Source organism: Rhinolophus hipposideros (genome assembly GCF_964194185.1).
Source record: "Rhinolophus hipposideros genome assembly, chromosome: 11".
NCBI lineage: Eukaryota > Metazoa > Chordata > Mammalia > Chiroptera > Rhinolophidae > Rhinolophus > Rhinolophus hipposideros.
Window position 1 is genome coordinate 60,042,504 of NC_138057.1, and position 21,228 is coordinate 60,063,731.

Consider the following 21,228-nt stretch of genomic DNA (forward strand, 5'->3'; position numbering starts at 1 on the left):
TGATATATGATATGATATGATATATGATATGATATGATGCTGGGTCTTATATTAATTTTTGCTCCAAAAGACACATTAGAGCTATCTGTCTGGCTAGGTCTTATTTTCGGGGAAACATAGATATCAGTGAATAGTGAGAGTGTCTCCTCAAATACGTGTTTTGTCTGCCCTTTCCCGAACTGACAATATTCTTTTTGAACATACTAGAAATAAAATATGGGTTGTGAGCTTCAGTTTTCATTAAAAATTTTATCATTATGTACTTTCACATAAAAATTATGATATTACTTCTAATACTTCCTTCTTGCATCTTACAAACGAAGAAAGTCCTTTTGGTTGTCCTTCACACTTACTGCAAGAATCATGTAAATGTAATTATTTTCTGACCAGATGGACACCTTCGTTGTTTCCCCCTTTTATACATATCCTCTAAAAGTCTGCACCCATTAGAGCGTCCTGTGCAGTTATATTGACCTTATGAAACTGTCCCCACTCATCTTCGGCATGATGAAAACTTGCTGTTGTAAAGTCATGATTTCAACTTTGTGTGCCTGATGGCCCAGAGATTTTCTTTTTATCTTGGAGGTTAAAGATGCTTTGAAAAGCAGCACTCAGAATGTTTATTACTCCCCTACCTTTATTAGCAAGCTATTGGAGATCTGCAAAATAAAGGATTCTTTTCGTTTCTTTTCCTTTTTTTTCTTTTCTTTTTTTTAAAGGAAGGGAGGATTCAGGAAAGAGAAACCTAGATAAGTGATGAAGAGATGTCATAGATGACAGTTATGTAACAGATCTAGAGAGAAGCCGTTTCAGATTGCAACCACAGGATGGAGGATAGAGACCTTTGGGAAAGGTTTGCTTGACTATCTGATATATTTTGGAAAGTGAACAGTAGATTGATCTGATGGAGAAACTAGAGATAGGTACATTGGAGGTTACTCATGCCAAAAACAAACAAACAAAAAAGGTAATAATTAACTTTAGAAAGAATAAGTACATTGTGCATAATTGAACTATTGAACGTGGCTCTGCTGTGTATAATATTTAGCAATAACTTAAATACTGGTATCGATTAAGTGGATTTAGCTATAGTTATGGTAAATCGTTTCCAAATATCTCTTCATCCTGCATGCCTGTTGCAATGAGACTTTGTCACTCTCTTCAAGAGGTGGCGTTGATTTCCCCTCCCCTAGATTGTAGGTTTGCCCTGTCACTTGGGTTGACCCATCAGTGTGGTAGAAGTGAGATACTGGAGTTTTTTGTTTTTGTTTTTTTTTCATTATTTTCTCCTCACTATGAAAAAAGCATTGATACTGTTTCTCTTCATTCGTGTCCTTAACCAGAATATTGCAAGAAATGTAATAGAAAATGCAGACTTCCTATATGAATTTTGTTTCAAAGGTTGTAGATAAACTTTGGGCAGGAAACACATTTTTGCCAATTTGGGGTTTGTTTAAACGGTGTAATGATGCTGGAGTTTTTTGAGTCTGGATTTTAAGAGGTCTTGGAGCTTCCATTTTCAGGCTTTTGAAATGCTTCCTTTTAGAATGCTGTCCTGAGACTGCCATGCTCTGAGGAAGCCCAAGTGAGCCATGTGGAGAACAACTGAGGACCTCTGGTTGGAAACCGCAGCTGACCCCGGCTCCCCACCCGTCCACCAGCTGAATGCAGACACATCAGTGATGCCAGGTAAGACCCGCCAAAAGCTACCCAGCAGATGCAGAGCATCCGAAGAAATAATAAATCATTACTCCCTTAAGATGCTCATTTGGGAGTGATTTGTTATCCCAAAATAGAAAACTGAAACTATATGTACATTGGGAGAATGGAAGACGGGGTGAGGTGAGGTAAGAGAACTAAACTATCAACTAAAATGCAAAGAAATTAATGAATATCTTCAGAAGATAAATCAAGTAAAAAGCACCGAGTATATTACTCGAGATGTGGATAGAGATAGAAACCAGAAGAAATAAGTGTTTTCCAGTTGTTGCCTGGGGCAGACTGTGGGGTGGGCCAGGGGAATGCAATTTTTCATTATAGACCTTTTAGTAGTATTTGATTTTTAAAATGTGAACATGAATTCCTTTGATAAAGTAAAATTTATGTATTTTTAAATTGCCCCTGGGATATGCAATCATATGAAGTTAGGGCATGCAAAGGCCTCAGGGCCTGGCCAATGAATGAGGAGACAGTTGTAACTTGGTGATGGCTTTCGGTTGACCATCCTGCCCCTAAAGGCTTATCCTCCCTCCCAAGCCTTCCTTTTCAGTTTCAGTTCTTGGCAACTAGTTCAAAATGAAATGAGAACGTATTTTAATGTATAGGAGAAGACTTACCAGTAACTTTGAAGAAAGAACCAAAAAACAGGAAGCAGCAATGTACTGTCCTTTTGTCTTCAGCTAACTTTTATCGTGGCCCCAGGTCGTTTAAGAAAAAAAGGTGGAGGGAAAAAGCCCAGAACTTTGTCAAACTACTCATACCTGAAATAAAAGAATAATATCTTTAAATCACTGGCTCTGAGAACCTCTAAATGGCCCCAACTCTGTGCAATCTGATTGCTAGAAACATATTTGTAATTCTTCTGTGCTCTTTTGGGTTCCCTTCTTGTTTGTGACCATGAATATAATCTTTACATAAATCTGAAAGAACTTCGTGTTCCTCCAATAATATATAGGTAGAAATAGCTTTGGAAAATCTGCTTATTTTTATTTCTCCTACTTTTTCCCTTTAGAATTCTCAGTGCCATTCTTTGGCCTATTAGAAGTGCTTGCTTCAAGCCATCCATTATTTCTGAGAACAACACAGTCTGTGGCTTTGGCTACACAATTCTGACAACTGGACAACTTGGTTGGTTCAGGCTTTAAAAAAAAAAATCAATCAAAGCAGCTGTTTGGCAAAGTGTATTGAGTGATTTTCTCATTTTTCAGCAAGCTGTTGTGGAATTATATCACTTCAAGTCAAGTGTTCTCTCATTCCCCAAAATATCTCCACTCTTTAAGTGGCTTCCCTTTTTCTGCTCTGTTCTTGCCCCAGCCCCCAGCTTAACTTACCTTCAAAGGGAGCACCACAGGATTATGCTTTCTGGTTGGGTGATTCTAGTAATGAAGGTGGCGCTATTCTTGGGGAATGGATCAAAGAATATTTGTATGGTCAATTTGTATGCAAAAATGTCGAGATGGAAGGGCTGAGGGAAGCCCCTGCCTCTGCCTTCTCCATCCTTGCCAGCATAATTGACTGAGTCCATCCTGTCCAGGCCAGCATCATCCCAGGCTGTGCCAGGCCCACCATCCCTACGACTTGGAATTGAATCTTATGCTCACAGGCTGCTCTCTAGCCTGCCAAGTATAACAATAACAATAACAAGAATCAGTGCCAATTGTTGAGCATCTGCTATGGGTCCAACATTTGACTAGCTACTTACTGCTAATCCTTCCACCAAGCCTGAATGTTACGTATCATTTTCCCCATTCTTCAGATAAGCTTATACACTGGCCCACCGTCACATAACCAGCCACATGTGGAGGCAGGATTTTAATCCATATCGTTCTGACCACAAAACTTCAGTCTGCTCTATCGCATTGCTCTGGATGTTATTGGCTCCTAGGACCTACAGAACATTCTCATGCTATCTTCAGTAGATAGGTCCAGCTTAGTTCTGTCTTACACTGAGTCTCGGTTTCTATAGAGGCTTCTCACTGCCACTCTCTTTCTAATGGATTAAAGTGCCTTGATGGTGACATTTGGCTAAATTTGGCCAATCCATTTAACTCTGCAACTTGAATGCCGGGCGGATTTGGCAGACGCTGGCCAAGGGAATGGCCAGTTCTCTCAGTTTTCTCTGCTTGATCTTGCCTGCCTCCCTTCCCTGCTGCACAAGACCTCTGCTCTTAAAATACTGACAGCTTAAAAAAAAACAACTAATGAATGCTATATTCGTTATTTATTCATGTTATTGTGTCTTAAGCCTTGTGCTAGGCTTTGTGTGGGACAAAACAAATCAAGCACATATCCTGACCTCAAGCACATATCCTAAAAGGGGGTTAAGAAGTATAGGTTTATATTACTAGTAATAATCATTGTGATTGTAAGCACCTGTATAACTTACTGTGCGCAAGGTACTTTAAGAAGGTTATTTCACTTTGTCCTCACAACAGCCCAGCTAAGTAGATTCTATCATCCTATTTTACAAGTAATGAAACTGCAACGCTTAGGGAAGATTGTGAACCCAAGCAGTTTGGCTCCAGATCTGAGCTCTTAAACAGCACTGGGTTTAAAGAAGATGCTGCATAGGTTTCAGGAGAAGCATAGATCAGAGGAACTGAAGGGAGAGAGAGATATAACCTGGCTGCATGAAGCTAGGAAGGCTTCCCGTAGGAGGAAGCACTTGAGCTAAGCCCTGAAGGATAAAAGGGTAATATTGGGCCATAAGTGATGCGTGGGCAAGAAGGACATTTCAGGAGAGGCTAGCAATCAGTTTGTTGTTTGTGGGCTTTATTGCTGAGCCCCCAACCTGCCTCCTGAGTTGTGACATGAGCCGTCAGCCTTGCACTGAATGCCTGGCAGTGTGCAAGATTGGGTGGCCCTTTTGTCCATCAGTCTAAATATGTCTTAGGAAAAATACCTTTAGCTCCCGTTAGCAGGATTCCAGGTTTCTCTCCTAGTTTATGACTACCTCTGGGATGGTAGAATCCTTCCTTTAAGATTGTCAGTATGAAAGGACCTTGAATAAGGACATTGATTCAGACAGGACAGCAGCTATCAACCATGTCAGATGAGTGTATTCACTGCCCGGCTTGGGGAAACACTCTCGGTGTTGCTCCAAGCCCTAATGGGGGACAGATGGCAGCAGGCTATTTAACCTCTATGCATTTCCTGAATATGACATGTCTGCCCATCTTGTTAATGACTGAACTGAGAGGGACACCAGACTGAGAGGGTTGGGGAGAAACCTGAGAACGGACTCTATCTTCTGCACCCATCACCGTGCCCCGTCTGCTCTAAGAAAATGGTCACTGTCATGATGAGTTTGTACCCTGTGCTTCCTACTGAGGAATCAGCTCTGAGAGAAACTTGGGGGTGAACATAGCAATGCCTTTGACCACAGCAGACATGTCTGTAGAGCTTCCTGGGTTTTCTTCACCCTCTAACTAGAAATCTTTTGACAATACAACTTCTTGACCATTTAGCATCTTCTTGACTGAACACTTTATTCCCATCATCTGCCTTCTCCTCCCCAGATGTGTCATCATGAGTGGCCTCTTCTAATTGTAACCATTATGGCTTCTTGTTGTTTTTGTTGTTTTGCTGAGTTACTACTTGCCTGCTCCTGACATTAGGAAATATCTCCTATCTTCTCTCTTTCCTACGTCTAAACTCCAGCCTCTCTGTTTATATTCATAGTGTTCCAAAATAATTAGGCACTTGCCTTGGCAGATGCGTTTTTAATGTGATTTTTCTCAAGAGATACTTCTAGAATCCTCAAAACAAGAAGGCTCAAAGTTCTTTAGTTTCACAAATGTCATTTTACACTACTCCGTGTGTGTGTGTGTGTGTGTGTGTGTGTGTGTGTGTGTGTGTGTGTTTTACTTTCTTCATCCCATTCCTGTTGTATGTCTCCATGGTTAAGCCAAGACCTGGTACATGAATGGTGCCCTTGTTCTGGGGAGTAATGATGAATGGAGCAAACTTTATCAATAAAATTCTAATATGAATAGGAGAAAAAGAAAACTGATTGAATGAAAAAACAAAAAACGTGAGAAGTATCCTGTAACAAATTATTCTTCCAGGATAGAGAACACCACGTGCAAAACTTGTCTGATAGTTTTGAAGAGTTGACTAATTGAAGAGTTCAATAAGGTGGTATGAAATCATCATTAATCACACTGGACGATTTACGTTCTCATGACTTGTGTTAGTTCAGGTGTGTTTTCTCCCCCCTGTAAGTTCTTCACCATCCACTTGCCTTTCTGTACTTATAGGGTCACTATTATGTGTCTTGTTCTGCAAAGCTCCTAAACCATTTTCCCCAAGTGTATTGGTCTCCTACTAAACAGCATCTTTGAACTCCTGGTAATGTCACCAGATATTTGTTGCTGTGCTAGTTGAATTCTTGTGCAGCTTTCAATTCTCTTTCCAGCAAAGTGAGGTTTTATGGCTCTTGCAGATTCACTTAATCTTTTGCAACACATGAATGATCCCTTCATTCTAAAGGCCACATGGTTGATTTGGTAATTTCTATAGATCTGTCTCTCACTGGTTTGCTTTTGTCTGCTCCTTCCTTTTCTGTTACTTAATTATTTCATGAGATTTTGCTCTACCTTATTTACCAGCCCGATTCAGGCCATCCCTTATTCTTCTCCTCAACTTTAGGGCTTTACAGCCCAGGCTCCAAAAGCCTGGGGTTTCATCTCTACGTATTGCACACCATTCCCCCTCTTGTTAACTGAAGCAGAGGGTAGGAATTATGTACTTCCACACTCCATTGGTCATTTGTAGTGTTGGCTTTTTGAGGACTGTGTATCTGGAGATCTCATTCCATGAGAACTCTGGTGTCCAAAAAAGAGAGAGAGCAGAATACAGGTCACTGGCTAGAGTGAGAACTTGTCTGCTCTTAGTTCTCTGTGTTCGTTATTCGTATGACTGGAAAAGATCACTTTTTAGAATTCTGGGCAGGAAGACTTTCTGTGCTTTTTAAAAATTATATAAAGTCTGAATTTTGATAATAGCATACTCAGAGCTTTTAAAGTATTTCAGTGTGGTTTTATCTTAAAGACTAAGCTTTTAATCATTTAAAAGTTGATATTTTTATTTAACTATGTTTTTTGTTAAAACAAACTGCAGCTTTTAAACCCACAATTTTTATTCCGATTTAATATAATCAATTAAGCTAATTCTAATACTTTTTTTCCAAACGCAAGGCTTATAAAACATTAAGAAAAAAAGCAATTCAAGATATATTTTGAGCACCTATGTTCAAAACAGTTCGCTAATGCAGCACTGGAAACTTTAACCAAAATATCAAAAGTAAAGATAAGAAACAACAGTGTGAGAAGTTCTGAAAAATCTCAAACCTCTCCATATTGCCCGTCTTTCCATCTTCCAATTTATCTTTTTTGGGTTTTTTTGCTGTCATAATGCTCTTTCTAAAATGTAATCCAAATCAAGTGGCTTCCCTGAGCAAAAGCCTTCAGTAACTTCATATAATTTTATAAATTAAGTCTAAATTCCAAGAATCAACAGTGCAAAATCTCCACAATGTGGTTTCAACTTCCCTTACCCTTATATTTCCATTTGCTCCCTCCCTCCCTCTCTTCTTTTTTTTCACTCTATTTCACCCTCCCTCCTTTCCTTCCAGAATATTAAACATCCAAAGTATACCAAAGTAGTAAGACATAAGGGGGAATGAGTGGTCCTGCAAAGACCTCCAGTCAGTACTCTCCTGCAAAGGTCCACAATATACTCTACATACTCTGGCCCTATTGTCTTTGCTCTACTATGTTCCCACCACTCATTGCATCCCACCTTTCCCTTACCTCAAATGCCATCTGCATCACCATCTTTCACCACCTGGACTCTCTCAATCCAAACTTACCTCCTTACGGAACACCCCACAACCTACCGTGCCCACCTTCTCTGTGCTTCCTATAGTATAGCTTTCCAGCGTTAATTTTTTTTCCTGATAATCAAAGTAATATATACTCATTCCATAAGACTTTGAGAATGGAGATCAGTGTAAAAAGAAACTAGTAATATATGGTCTTGAGTGACAGTCACTGAGAATATGAATTTCCAGATTTTAGCCCCACCTCTGCCACGTAGGACGTGGAACATGGCAGTTATGCACTTTGGGCCTCATATTTTTTTTTCTTCGCAAAGGTGGGAACTGAGTGCCTGATCTGTCAGGACCTTTCTGGTTGTGGAATTCGATGTCTAATTTACATGTTTATAAATGTGTGTCCCGTGTCTTTGCTCCTCCTCTGGGCAGTGAGAGGCCCTTTGTTGCCCCACCCAGTGCTTGGCCCAGAGTGGATTATGCAGGCATCTTGGAAGCAGAGAGGCATGTGTTGAGAGTCTCCTAATTTTATCCCCAATAGATTCAACTTGCAACAATTTGCAGCTATTATATCAAATTTGTCATCTAGCTTATTTAATAGTGGAACCTACTGCACTTGTATTTTATTATTACATTTAGGGTTTATTATCCTATGTCTCTCTGTACTCTTTTGCTTTCCGTTTTTCCCGTTCTAACTTAAAATGAGAGCAGCAAGCAAAGCATTAAAATTCTATCTACTCGAACAACACTGTAAACATTATTTAAATTGATTTTGTTCAAATTCACTGCAAACCCATACGATGCATGAGTCTATATTTAATGCTATCCTCTCTTCTGAAATTTGAAGTTTTTTTTTCTGTCTGGAGCTCTGTGATTTGAAGAACTGGAAAAAAACACACAAAAAAACTAAGACAGTGGCAATTGTATCAGAAAATTCATGCTGGCAATATTGGGAAACTGGATTTGGGCGTAGATTTATAAATCCCTATAATTCCTTAGAGTTTCTACACATTTTTTCAGTAAGTCGTTTCTGAAGTATGATATGCAGGAAACCCTTCATTAATTATTTGCTACATAATTACCCTTTAGAGTAGCCCCTGAGTTTTTCATAAGAACCCAATGGATATTTTGTTTCCTCTGATTTCCTAGTGTGGGGGGTGGGATGGGTTGGAATCAGGAAGCTAGTCCTGGGATGGCCACTTGTTGGCTGGGTGGAAGGTGGGCAAATGGCAGCTTCCCTGTAACTCTGTTTCTATCTCTTTAAATAGAATTGCCTTTCTTTCCAAATTGTGATGAAGTTCAATTAAAATGATATGAGAAAACCTTTTGAAAACTACAAAGCCCCATAAGAGGTGTTGGGTAATTCTCCTTTAGAACTGTCCCCAGGGTTCATGGGAAAGCTGTCCCATGCCCCATCTCATGTAAAATCTCTGTTCTTGGCTGGGGATGAAGAGAAGTGAGGTATCGATTTACTTTATAGTTTGCTTTAACGCTATGGCAATATTCATGGGTAAACAGAACTTTTGCATTGATGTATTGCTTTCATCTACTATTTCCTGTTATTTGAAGAGTTTCTCTATGCTTCCTAGAAATGTATTAGAAATTGTTTGGTTAGAATTTTACACTCATGGTAATTAGCACTCTTAAGAGTATAAGCAAGTGAGCACTCCCACATACCGGGGTCCCTCTTTAGCATGCCAATATAATGTCCTGTTATGCCAGAGGGATGAAAACAAACAAACAAACAAACAAAATGAAATGTGTTACTTTCAAAATGTGAGAGAGCACGAAGCAAGATACTACAGGGAATCAATTCTACAAATTTTGAAAAGCCGCTCTCTTATTTGCTCTCTGATAGTATAAAAATCTGTCACACATAACTACCCCCCTCCTCAAAATAGAAGCCACCCAATCAAAAGGAGAAACTCTGTGTGTTGTATTCTTATTTTTCAGTTTTATTGAGATTTAATTGGCATATAACATTGTACTAGCTTAAGGAATACAACAAATTAATTTGATGTATGTATATATTGTGAAATGTTCACCACCGTGAGTTTAGTTAATATCCATCGCCTCACATGGTTACAAATTTTATTTTTCTTGTGATGAGAACTTTCAAAATCTACTCTCTTAGCAACTTTCAGATATACAATACAGTATTATTAATTATAGCTGAGTGTTATCTTCTGAACTGGTCTACTAATACCATGTTAGATTATGCCATCTGCTCCCTTCCAACTATTTTTCATCAGAAGCTTCTGAGGCAAAACAGATCTGCTAATGTAGCCAATCGTTGGCATAAGCTCTGTTTTTTTGAAATAGCAGTTTACTTAGGTCGAATAGGTTGATATGTATGAGTTACTGAATTTTTATTAGATTTTAAAATATATGTATAATAGCTCACATAAATGTTTTTCCATAGATATTATCCTATTCACTTTTACAGACTGAGAGTGCAAAACCAAGCTCCAGAGAGCTCAAGTAATTTTCCCAAGGTCATGTAATCATTGGAGAATTCAGTTGTGACTTGCTCTCAAGCCCCAAATTCCACTTTTCCTTCGTGATATTCCTGATCATTTTCCCTCATCTCTTCGCAGTAGCAACTTTTCTCTGATCAATACTCCTATTATTCTTCTTCCTGCACTATGTTGCTTCTCACTTTGAAGGATGCAATTCTATCGTGATTTGGCAGAATCAGTAGATGTCCTGCCACCTGCCAGGTGGAGCTCTTACCCACAAGTAACAGGAGGAAACAGTGTTAAAATAAGGCACCACAACTATCTATTTAGTCTCTCCCGTTGAGGCCATTTCACCAACTAAGTTTCTAAGTTACCATCTTATTTCTTTGCACAAAGAACTGGTCTTTGGGAATGATGTGGACACTGTTCTTCATGAGGTTTCATGGGGAACAATCAGGCATTTCAAGTCTCATTATCTGACAGAGTCAGGCCTCCTAATAGAAAGAGAACAAAGGCAACAAAGGCAATTTATGGCGGAGGAAAATGTGAGTCAGTTTTCTCTTTGACTAAAAGATGGGAGAACACTGGACCATAAATCCCAGGTAGACCTGTTTCTTCTCAATTCAGAGGCTGCTTCCTGACCAACTCTGTAATGGGAACAAACACTTTATGGAGGGCCATTGTAACAGACCATTTCCACTAGGGACTGCAGACATTTTTCTTTCCACTCTTACTTGACGATATGGTCCCAAAGTGGGTGACAGCAGAAGACTCACATAACTTTCTGGATGCTCTCATGATTCTACCACAATGCTAGCTTGTCCTGGTTTCTTAGGCTTTCTACCTTTTCCAGGTAGAAAGTAGCTATTTCTTTACAGCGATCACCGTGGTGTCAACATGGCATCTGGAATATCGAACAGGCCAAACATTTGCAGTTCTGTGTGAAGAGCTTTCGCTGAATGTCAATGAGATTAAATGAATATGTATTAAGTTCTAGCCAAGGGTCAGGCACTGATCCGTGTACTTTTTTTACCCATGTTTTTTTTTCTTTTAATTGGGAGACTCACTTCCTTACAAGATTGCTAGAATAGACTAACCTATATCTGGCTGAAACCATAACAGAACTATTTTATTGCTATCTGTAATTTAGCCTCCTAATTGGTCTGCACCAGTTCCTGGGTGAACCAGTTTTTTTTTTTTTTTTGAAGTAGTCTTTTTTTTTTTTTAAATTAATTTTATAGGGGTGACAATTGTTAGTAAATTTACATAGATTTCAGGTGTACAATTCTGTATTACATCGTCTATAAATCCCATTGTGTGTTCACCACCCAGAGTCAGTTCTCCTTCCATCACCATATATTTGATCCCCTTTACCCTCATCACCCACCCCCCACCCCATTACCCTCTGGTAACCACTAAATTATTGTCTGTGTCTATGAGTTTTTGTTTCTCATTTGTTTGTCTTGTTCTTTTTGGTTTATATACCACATATCAGTGAAATCATAGGGTTCTCTGCTTTTTCTGTCTGACTTGTTTCACTTAGCATTATTCTCTTGAGATCCATCCATGTTGTCACAAATGTTCCTATATCATCTTTCCTTAACGCCGAATAGTATTCCATTGTGTATATGTACCACAACTTCTTTATCCATTCATCTATCGAAGGACATTTTGGTTGTTTCCATGTCTTGGCCACCGTAAACAAAGCTGCAATGAACATTGGCGTACACGTGTCTCTATAGAGAAATGCTTTTATATTTTGGGGGTAGATACCCAGGAGAGCGATTGCTGGGTCATATGGTAATTCTATTCGTAATTTCTTGAGGAACCTCCACACTGCCTTCCAAAGCCATATACAGATTTAATGCAATCCCCATTAAAATCCCAATGACATTTTTTAAAGAAATAGAACAAAAAATCATCAGATTTGTTTGGAACCACAAAAGACCCCGAATAGCCAAAGCAATATTAAAAAAAAAGAACAATACTGGAGGTATCACACTCCCTGAGTTTTCCTTGTACTACAGGGCTACAATAATCAAAACAGCTTGGTATTGGCGGAAAAACAGACACATAGACCAATGGAATAGAATTGAGAACCCAGAAATAAAACCACATAAATATGGACAGATAATTTTTGACAAAGAAGCTAAAAACATACAATGGACGAAAGACAGCCTCTTCAATAAATGGTGCTGGCAGAATTGGATAGCTACGTGCAAAAGAATGAAACTGGACTGCTATCTGTCACCATGTACCAAAATTAATTCAAAATGGATCAAAGACTTAAGCATAAGACCTGACACAATAAACTGCATTGAAGAAAACATAGGTACTAAACTTATGGACCTTGGGTTCAAAGAGCATTTTATGAATTTGACTCCAAAGGCAATGGAAGTAAAAACTAAAATAAACAAATGGGATTATATGAAACTGAAAAGCTTCTGCACAGCAAAAGAAACTATTGACAAAATAATGAGGCAACCAACTGAATGGGAGAAGATTTTCGCAAACAGTTCCTCTGATAAGGGGCTAATATCCAAAATATACAAGGAACTCATGAAACTCAACAACAAAAAAACAAACAACCCAATTGAAAAATGGACAGAGGACCTGAAGAGACATTTCTCCAAAGAGGATATACAAATGGCAAATAGACATATGAAAAAATGCTCAACATCGCTAATCATCAGAGAAATGCAAATGAAAACCACAATGAGATATCACCTCACCCCAGTCAGAATGGCTTTCATCAACAAAACAAATAGTAACAAGTGTTGGAGAGGCTGTGGAGAAAAAGGAACCCTCATACACTGTTGGTGGGAATGCAGACTGGTGCAGCCGCTATGGAAGGCAGTGTGAACCAGTTTTAAAGTCAACTGATCTGCATGGAACCTTTTTCACGGGCAGTTCCACTAATCTCTCCTGGCTTTACATTGGCTGCCGGCTAAGGGAAGGAGAGTAATTTGTTCATTCCATTTTCAGATAAGAATGTTCTGTGCATCTGAAAAACAACTAGCCACGTGGTACAACATGGTGGGTTAGATATTAGGTTGGTGCAAAAGTAACTGCAGTTTAAAAGGTTGAAAATAATTGCAAAAGCTACAATTAATTTTGCACCAACCTAACAAAAAGACCAGACCACATGGAGTTAGATAGACTAGGGTTTGAATCCCAGCTTAACTTCATCATTGCTGTGTTGCATGAGGCAAGTTACTTTACATCTCAGGCTCAGTTTCCTTATCTGTAATCTGAGGATGACAAAACCTATCTCACTTGGATGTAGTGAAGGTTAAATCAGATAATGTTTGGTAAGCGCACTGGAGATATTGGATGGTCAGCAAGAGGGAGGGGCAAGAGTGGAGGGGGAAAGCTTTGTGAGACATGGCCTGTTAACCAAATATGTAATATCACAGTGCAAAGAAGACAGGGGAAAGGGCGAGTGGTGGAGATGTTTCCAGGCATTAGGACCCCTAAATAAAGGCTTTCATGAGGGGAAACACCAAAAACAGCAGCTTTTCTGAGATGGCCCCATTAATTGTTTAATTGGTCGAGAATATTTTGTGGTTTCCACACCCTGCCAGGAACCATAGGCAGTGTTTAATTCTTTCTCTAAATATCTTCCTCACGAGGCAGAGACACAGGCTAGCGGGAAAATCTACCTGCTTGCTCTGTCAGAGAACACACACTGATTATTGTGGTTAGAGGATTTTCTCGCTTTGATGTGTCGCTTTCAAGACAGCCCTCTCCTGCCATCCCTGAGAGGGTGGTGGGAACAGTGAGTGAAATGATTTACCGGGAAGATAAGTGAAGGAGGCTTCAGGTGACCAACCGGCTCTGTGAAGTCGGAGGTTACTGAAAGGTCACGCTGGAGGGCTGCATTCCAGAGAGCTCATATCAGGTGAAATGGGTTGTGCTTATTTCACCCAAGAGGTAATTGTCCCCCAAAATGCATTGCCTGTCATATTTCAGGTTGTCTTGGGTATGTACGAACTCACATATATTGTGCTCTCTCTTCTGGGCCGACCTGGCCTAGTTTAGTTCTGTAGGGACTGCAGAGAAAGCACAAGATGTGGCCTCTGCTCTCAAGGAGCTTATTTAGCTAAAAAAGAGAGGACAGAAAATGAAGAAATAATACAAGACATATTCAGTATGCTCTTGATCCTAAATATAAGTGGAATAGGAGACGAAATCCTTATGCTCTGGCAGATGCTGAGCACTGATGAAATATTCATTAGACCATCTCAAAATGGAGAGAAAACAAGGACATATTTTAACATTAGTATGTAGGTGTATGTTATAGAACATATAATAATCTGATTATTATATTTCCTATATATGTACATACATATACTTGTGTGTGTGTAAAATGCCTATGTATCCAACTGTCTTTCTTTGTGACTATTTTTTAATCTTTATTAAATTTATTGGGGTGACATTGGTTAGTAAAATTATATAGGTTTCAAGTGCACATTTCTGTAATACGTCATCTATGTATTGCATTGTGTGTTCACCGCCCAGAGTCAGTTCTTTGACCCCTCTTTATCCCCTTCTACCAATTCCCCTTCCCTCTCACCTTCTGGTATCCACTAAACTGTTGTTGATCTTATTATTTTTCCTTTAGTTTTTTTTTTCTCTAATCTTTTCTTTATTTCTGTGCAAGGGTCATAAGACTATAAAGCCATTGGTTCTTCAACTTTCATACTTGGGGATGAAAATGTTTGTGAGCTGCCAAAACCTTCACTCTTTTAATGCCACGGGTCCCTGGGAATCACCGGTTTGAAGCAGGGAGGTGAATGCTGGGGGTGGGCAACAAGAGAAGACTTATGGGGGAAGGAGGAACTTGCTGATAAAAAGGATATGTATTAGGGACAAGTCGATAATACATTGAGATGGTTAGGTCAAGTCCAGTTCAGGAAGTTATAGATTTCGTATAGTAGGGAATCAGACACCATTCATTTGTCTTGAACTAGAGAGTGACATAAGAAAACTGTATTTAGGAAGGTGGTTTGTCATTGTGGCATAAAAGGAATTAAAGAAGGGTGAAATTAGCCATTTATTTCAAGAAAAATTATTTATAGAAATGCCACCCAGAGTTACTAAAGTCCAGGTGGTATTCAAAAAATTTTCAAATGGAAGAGTCAACTACAAAGAAGAAAATCAAGGAGTACAGTAGTTGAGATTAATTCATGGATTTGCAAGCTGCCATTGCTTGTAGTCAGAACAGGAGTTCTGGGATCTTTCCTGTCTTTGTCCCCCTACTACATCACGCTGGGCAGCATAGCAGAGTGGGCAAGAGGGTGGGTTCTGGCCTGAGTGTTAATCTTGGCTTTGTCTTTTAGCCATTGTGCAACCTTGAGAAATTTCAGCTTCACTTTTCTCAGATGAAATATATGAAACACAATATTACCTACATCATAAGGCCATTGTGAAGATTAAAAGAGATAATGCAAGTGATATGTTCAGCAGAGCGTATGGTCCAAAGCAGGTTCTGAATAAGCAGAGTTACTGTTCTTGTCTGTGTTCTTTGGCAAGACACTTCCTCTCTCTGAGCCCCAGTACACTCAATTGTGAAAGGAGATGAATCAGAACTACCTTGAACAATTATTGTGAGAATTAGAGGAGATTGATGTGAAAGCACTTTGAAAATTGTAATTTTCTGTTATGGATACTAGCTTTTATGGTTATTATTTTTCATAATAACGGGTGTCAAATATAAACCATGTGTCCAGAACCTGAGCTAAAATAGGTTATTTTACATTTAAGTGGTCTGTTGGGTTTACCAGGGATGTCATATTCTACACAATGTTCTTAGGTCAAGGGCTGGGCCCTGGGCAGTAAATGCTGAGCTGGCCAAGGAGAGGTGACAGAGGGTCGTGTTCAGTGTACCCCAGACCATGTCCTGAAGGACTTTCAGGTTAGCCTGGTTGCTCTGGTACAACCTGGTGGGGCTTGTCCTGAGCCCATCAGTGCAGCTCAGTAAGACCTGCTTTCTGATTAATATTTCAGGCCCACTCATTCCATCCTTTAGCAAACAATTCTCAAGCATATATCATGTGCCATGCCCAGTGCTAGGTACTGAGAATATACAGAGGAATCATTCCGAATTGCTCCTTTAGGTGCTTGCACTCTGGTGAGGGGAATAAACCGAACTCCGGGCAGAGCAGCCATGTGAGGCTTCCTGGTGATTCTAGCTGTCACGCTGAGCACGTGTAAAGTAGCAGACACAGCTCAGGGTACAATGTCAGGAGATGGGCTCAGCCAGTCACTAGCTGTGTGATGTTGGTGGAGGTACTTAATCACTCTGGTCCTTGGTATCTGCATGTATACACACCTTCTAGAGTTATTAAAGGTATCAAGAGAGAATCAGCATCTGGCCAAGAGGAAGACCTTCACAGATGGCCACTGATTTTACTGTAGAGGGAAGGTATAGCTTGTACTCACACAGGGCAAGCCCTCTTCAGGGGACCATACTTCCCTTTAGCTGTTGTCTGTAGCTGAAGGAAAAGCAAGATCAGGACAGACTTTTGCTGAGTGGGGATTAACTTTTGTGATTTTCCGTCAGCTCAACTCTGGGATACATCTTTTCACGTAGATTATTTCTTTAATCCCTAAAACAGCCCAAGGGGAATATCATATCCCCATCTTCTGAATGAAAAATATGAGGCACTGAAAATCAAATATTTTTGCCTGAGGATCATAGCTAATCAGAATGTAGACTGGATTTGAATCTAAGTATTTTCCATTTTATGTAAAGAGAAGAACTGCCCACAGATTTTCTCCTCTTATTCTTAGTAAAATCTAGGTATTTGAACTTTTAGTTTATTATTTGCCACAGCTACCACTCATGCAGGCTGGGTTATATACAAAATCATCAAGTGTTTTCTTATTATATCCAAAGGATATTTCCACATATGTCTGGAATGATCTTTGATTCTATAAATAATACTACGTGAATCACCAATCTATGAATTAAGACACATTTATTTGGGAATTCACTTATGTTTACATAGTGATATGCCATTTCGAATAATTGCTATGGCAGACATTGTATTATAATCAACATGAGAGGGGGCAAGGATAGAAAGTGAACATCTACTATTGCCGTGTACACTACATACATTATTCCAGTCAGTCCTCAGTGGATTCATTTATTCAATAAATGATTATTGAATGCCTCTCCTGTGTCGTGTGTTCTGGGTATCAAGGATACAGAGTCAAACAAAACAAAGAGGACCCATGCCTTTGTGGAAATTAACATTCTCTTAGGAGATATAAACAATAAAATATATATGCCAGATGAGCAGAAGTGCTATGGAGAAAAATAAAGCACAGAAAGGGGATGGAGAGTGTGGGTAAGGTAATGGGGGTAGGCTCCCATCCAGTAGGAAGGGTCTCGCTGAGGCAGAAATTTTGAGTAAAGACATAAAAGAGATGAAAGAGTGAGCCCAGCTGAAATCTGGGAAGACTTTGTCAGGCAGAAATGAATAGCGAGTGCAAAGGCCCTGAGGTAGGAATATGGCTGTGTGTTTGAAGAACAACAAATGGGGCAGAGTGGCTAGAGTGAGTGAGCAAGAGAACAGAAGGAGATGAAATCAAAGAGATTTTAGGGGCCTGATCATATAGGGCCTTGCAGACCATTGTAAAGATGTTGCCTTTTATTCTAAATGGGATGGAAGCCACTGGAAGGTTTTAAGAAGAGTGACATGATCTGACTTATCTTTTTTTTGTTGTTGGTTTTTTTTTTTTAAATTAAAGTGTATTGGAGTGGCAATTGTTAGGAAAGTTACATAAATTTCAGGTATACAATTATATATAACATCATCTATAAATCATATTGTGTGTTCACCACCCAGAGTCAGTTCTCCTTCCATCACCATATATTTGATCCCCTTTATGCTTATCTTCCATCCCGCTCCCCGCTCTCTGGTAACCACTAAACTATTGTCTGTGTCTATGAAAAAGATCACCCTGGCTGCTAAAAAGCATAAATACTGTGTAGATGGCTTTTGCAATAACCCAGGTAAGACAGGGTGGTGGCTTAGACTTGAGTGATAGCTGTCTAAGTGAGAAGAAGTGGTTGGATTTGTGATATATTTCAAAGGGAGAGCTGACAGCATTTGCAGATGGATGGGATAAGAAATATGAGAGAGAGAGAGGAGCCAAGGATGACTCCAGGGCTTTTGGAACTAGAACTAGAAGAATGGAGTTATCTTTAACAGGGACAGAAAAGACTACTGAGGAGCTGTTAATTAGCAACTTGCTCACACCCACATATCTAGGCTTTCCCCACATGACACTGCCTCCTTCCAACATGGCAAAATCTACAAAATGGTGCAATCACCTCAATCCAGTTCATAAGCAGGCATGTGTGGATGAAGCACTTGCCAAGGGCTCTGAAAACGACTCTCTTTTTTCTCCTTCAGACTAATTAGGAAGTAATTTTTGTGTGAAATTAGAGTGCTCTAGTAAACCCAAGCCAAACTCTTGGTCAACTTGTTGATTATGGAAAATGGGGTTTTCCTGGCAACTTTTCCATATGTTTCCATTGCTCTTCTCTATCCAAGAGATGGGCCTAGATGCCAAATTATTTCTTTCTCTCTAAATGATATCTCTTTGGATAACCTCTCTGATGAGCATGTAACCACCACAGTGGTTATTTATTATTGGTCTTTAGACTAAAAAGCATCAAAAAAAAAAAGCATCAGAGGAAAATAACAAAAATATGACTGTCTCATCGGACTCATAAATGGGTAACTTGAGTGAGATTCTGAGTTCATGCCTGCACCCTCTCAGGCATAAACTTAGTCCATCCTCTGTGAGGAGGATGTTTATCTAATTGGCCACCTCTGCGCCCCAGAGGATCCAAGGAAAGGCTCGAAGCTCCCAGAACAGACATCACTCTGTTCCTGTGCCTACAAAGATTTTCTAACTCAGAATCTTACAACAGACAACAATGGGATTAGTTGAACATGATTGAATCCCCACCCTGGAATGAGAACTATATTAAGCTAATTTACACTTGAATTGGGTATATTTACGTATCATATACCATAAATAACAGAGCGAGTGCTGGTATGAACTCCCAATTTTCTTTCTCTAAGGAACAAATGAAAATGTTAAGCTCGTGTAGCTCGCATAAGTTTATTCATGTTGGTATGTTCATTCAGTCATTAATTCAATTATTCATTTATTCATTTGATAAACATTTTTAGCAACACGGTGTGCCAGTCCTTGTGCTAGAAATCACTAGTAGCCTCAAGGAGCTCACAGTCTGTTGTGGAAAAGGGCGGGTTGAGGGAGGCACATATGCCTACAATATTATAGGCACTATATTAGGCCCTGGGGAGACAGCGGTGACAAGACAGATAAGGTCCCTGCTCACAGATCTTACAGAAACGAAATGAGGAAACATGCAAATGTGATTATAAATATGATTATTTCAGGGACTTGTGTTATGCAGACACAAAGAAAAAAGGTGATAATTGGACAGAGAGCAAATGTATTACAGTGTTGAGGTATTTTAGGAAGAGTGGTTAGGACATGAGTACAATGATCAAAAGAAAAAAAAAATGCCAGAAAGTAGGAACACAAAAGACCGTTGAGGTAGAACGATATGGAATGAGAGGGGAAAGGAACAGCAAGTAGGCTAGTTGGCTAGAGCCTGGCACAGAGGGAACTAGTGGGGTGACGTGAGGTCAAGCAAAGAGGGCACGGCCAGAGCCCTGGGGCTTTGCAGGTTGTGGTGAGTAGTTTGGTTTTCACTCTAAGTGCAATTGGATGCTATTGGAAGGTTTTATGAAAGTGTTTAATACAGCCTAATGTGCGATATAATTTAATTTTATGCAGAGCAGAGAATGGACACGAAGGGCCACTGTGGAAGCAAAGAGATAGTTAGGAGTCCATTGCAGAGGAGGGAATGTGGCAACTAATACTAGTGTGTGGCAGTGGAGACAATGTGGTCAGATTTAAGACATATTTGGAGAGAAGAGTCAGAGAATTGGAATACCCAAAGATGGACCCTAGGTTTGAGCTGAGCTAATGGTGGATGGTGTTGCCAATAACTTAGAAAGGCTAGACTGGGGAAGGAAGGAAATTATAAATAAAGAGTGCTTTTTGGAACCTATCAAGTTTGAGGTGGTAATTAAATATCCATGTCTAAAGCTCAGGGAAGAAGTCAACATAGGATATATGCTGTATTTACCCAAAAATAAGACGTACCAGACCATCAGCTCTAATGCATCTTTTGGAGCAAAAATTAATGTAAGACCTGGTTTTATTTTAATATAAGACTGGATATAATACAATGTAATAGTATATGATATGATATAATACTGGGTTTTATATAATATAATGTAAAGACTGGGTCTTATATTAATTTTTGCTCCAAAAGACACATTAGAGATGATGGTCCGTCTAGGTCTTATTTTCAGGGAAACACAGTAGATGTGAGAGTTATTACATGTACTTGATATTTAAATATTGTGAATGATAAAGCTCAGAAATAGTTTCAGAAATAGAAGAGAACGATGATTGAGCTCTGAGGCATTCCAATATTCATGCTGGATTCAGTAGAGGAGTAACCTACAAAAGAAACCAGGAAGAATCAGCCAGTTGTAAGGGGAAAAACAAAAGACTATTATTATACAAGTCAAAAGAAGAAGGAATTTCAACAAAGGAGAAGTGGTCATCTTTTCCACAGGCTGTAGAATTTAAGGAAAATAATAACAGATGAAATTGATCACTGGATTTGGTAAGATAGAATTCATTGGTAATCTTGACCATGGCCATTTTTGTGGAGATATGTATAGGATATATGAAAACACAAAAAATAAATTATTCTGGAAATGCGTTCTGGGGGAAGTCACATAGAATTTGGAATTAAAAGTTTGAAAGTGAGTTAGTTAGGCAAAGACCAGTGTTTGGGAAGATATTTTCAGCAGAAAATTTAATGATAGAATCAAAGTTAGAGAAATATTTTGTTGGGGGAGCTATAAGCAATTTGGTATTGTTAAATGATAAAGTACTACCGTGTTTCCCCGAAAATAAGACCTACCCCCAAAATAAGCCCCAGTTAAGATCTTAATCAGACAGATACATTTAGTACGTTTTGACGATGTTCCAGAAGAAGATGACATGACTGTATTTGAATAAATGTAGATTCTGGTACATGAGAAAAATAAGACATCCCCTGAAAATAAGCCCTAATGGAGCAAA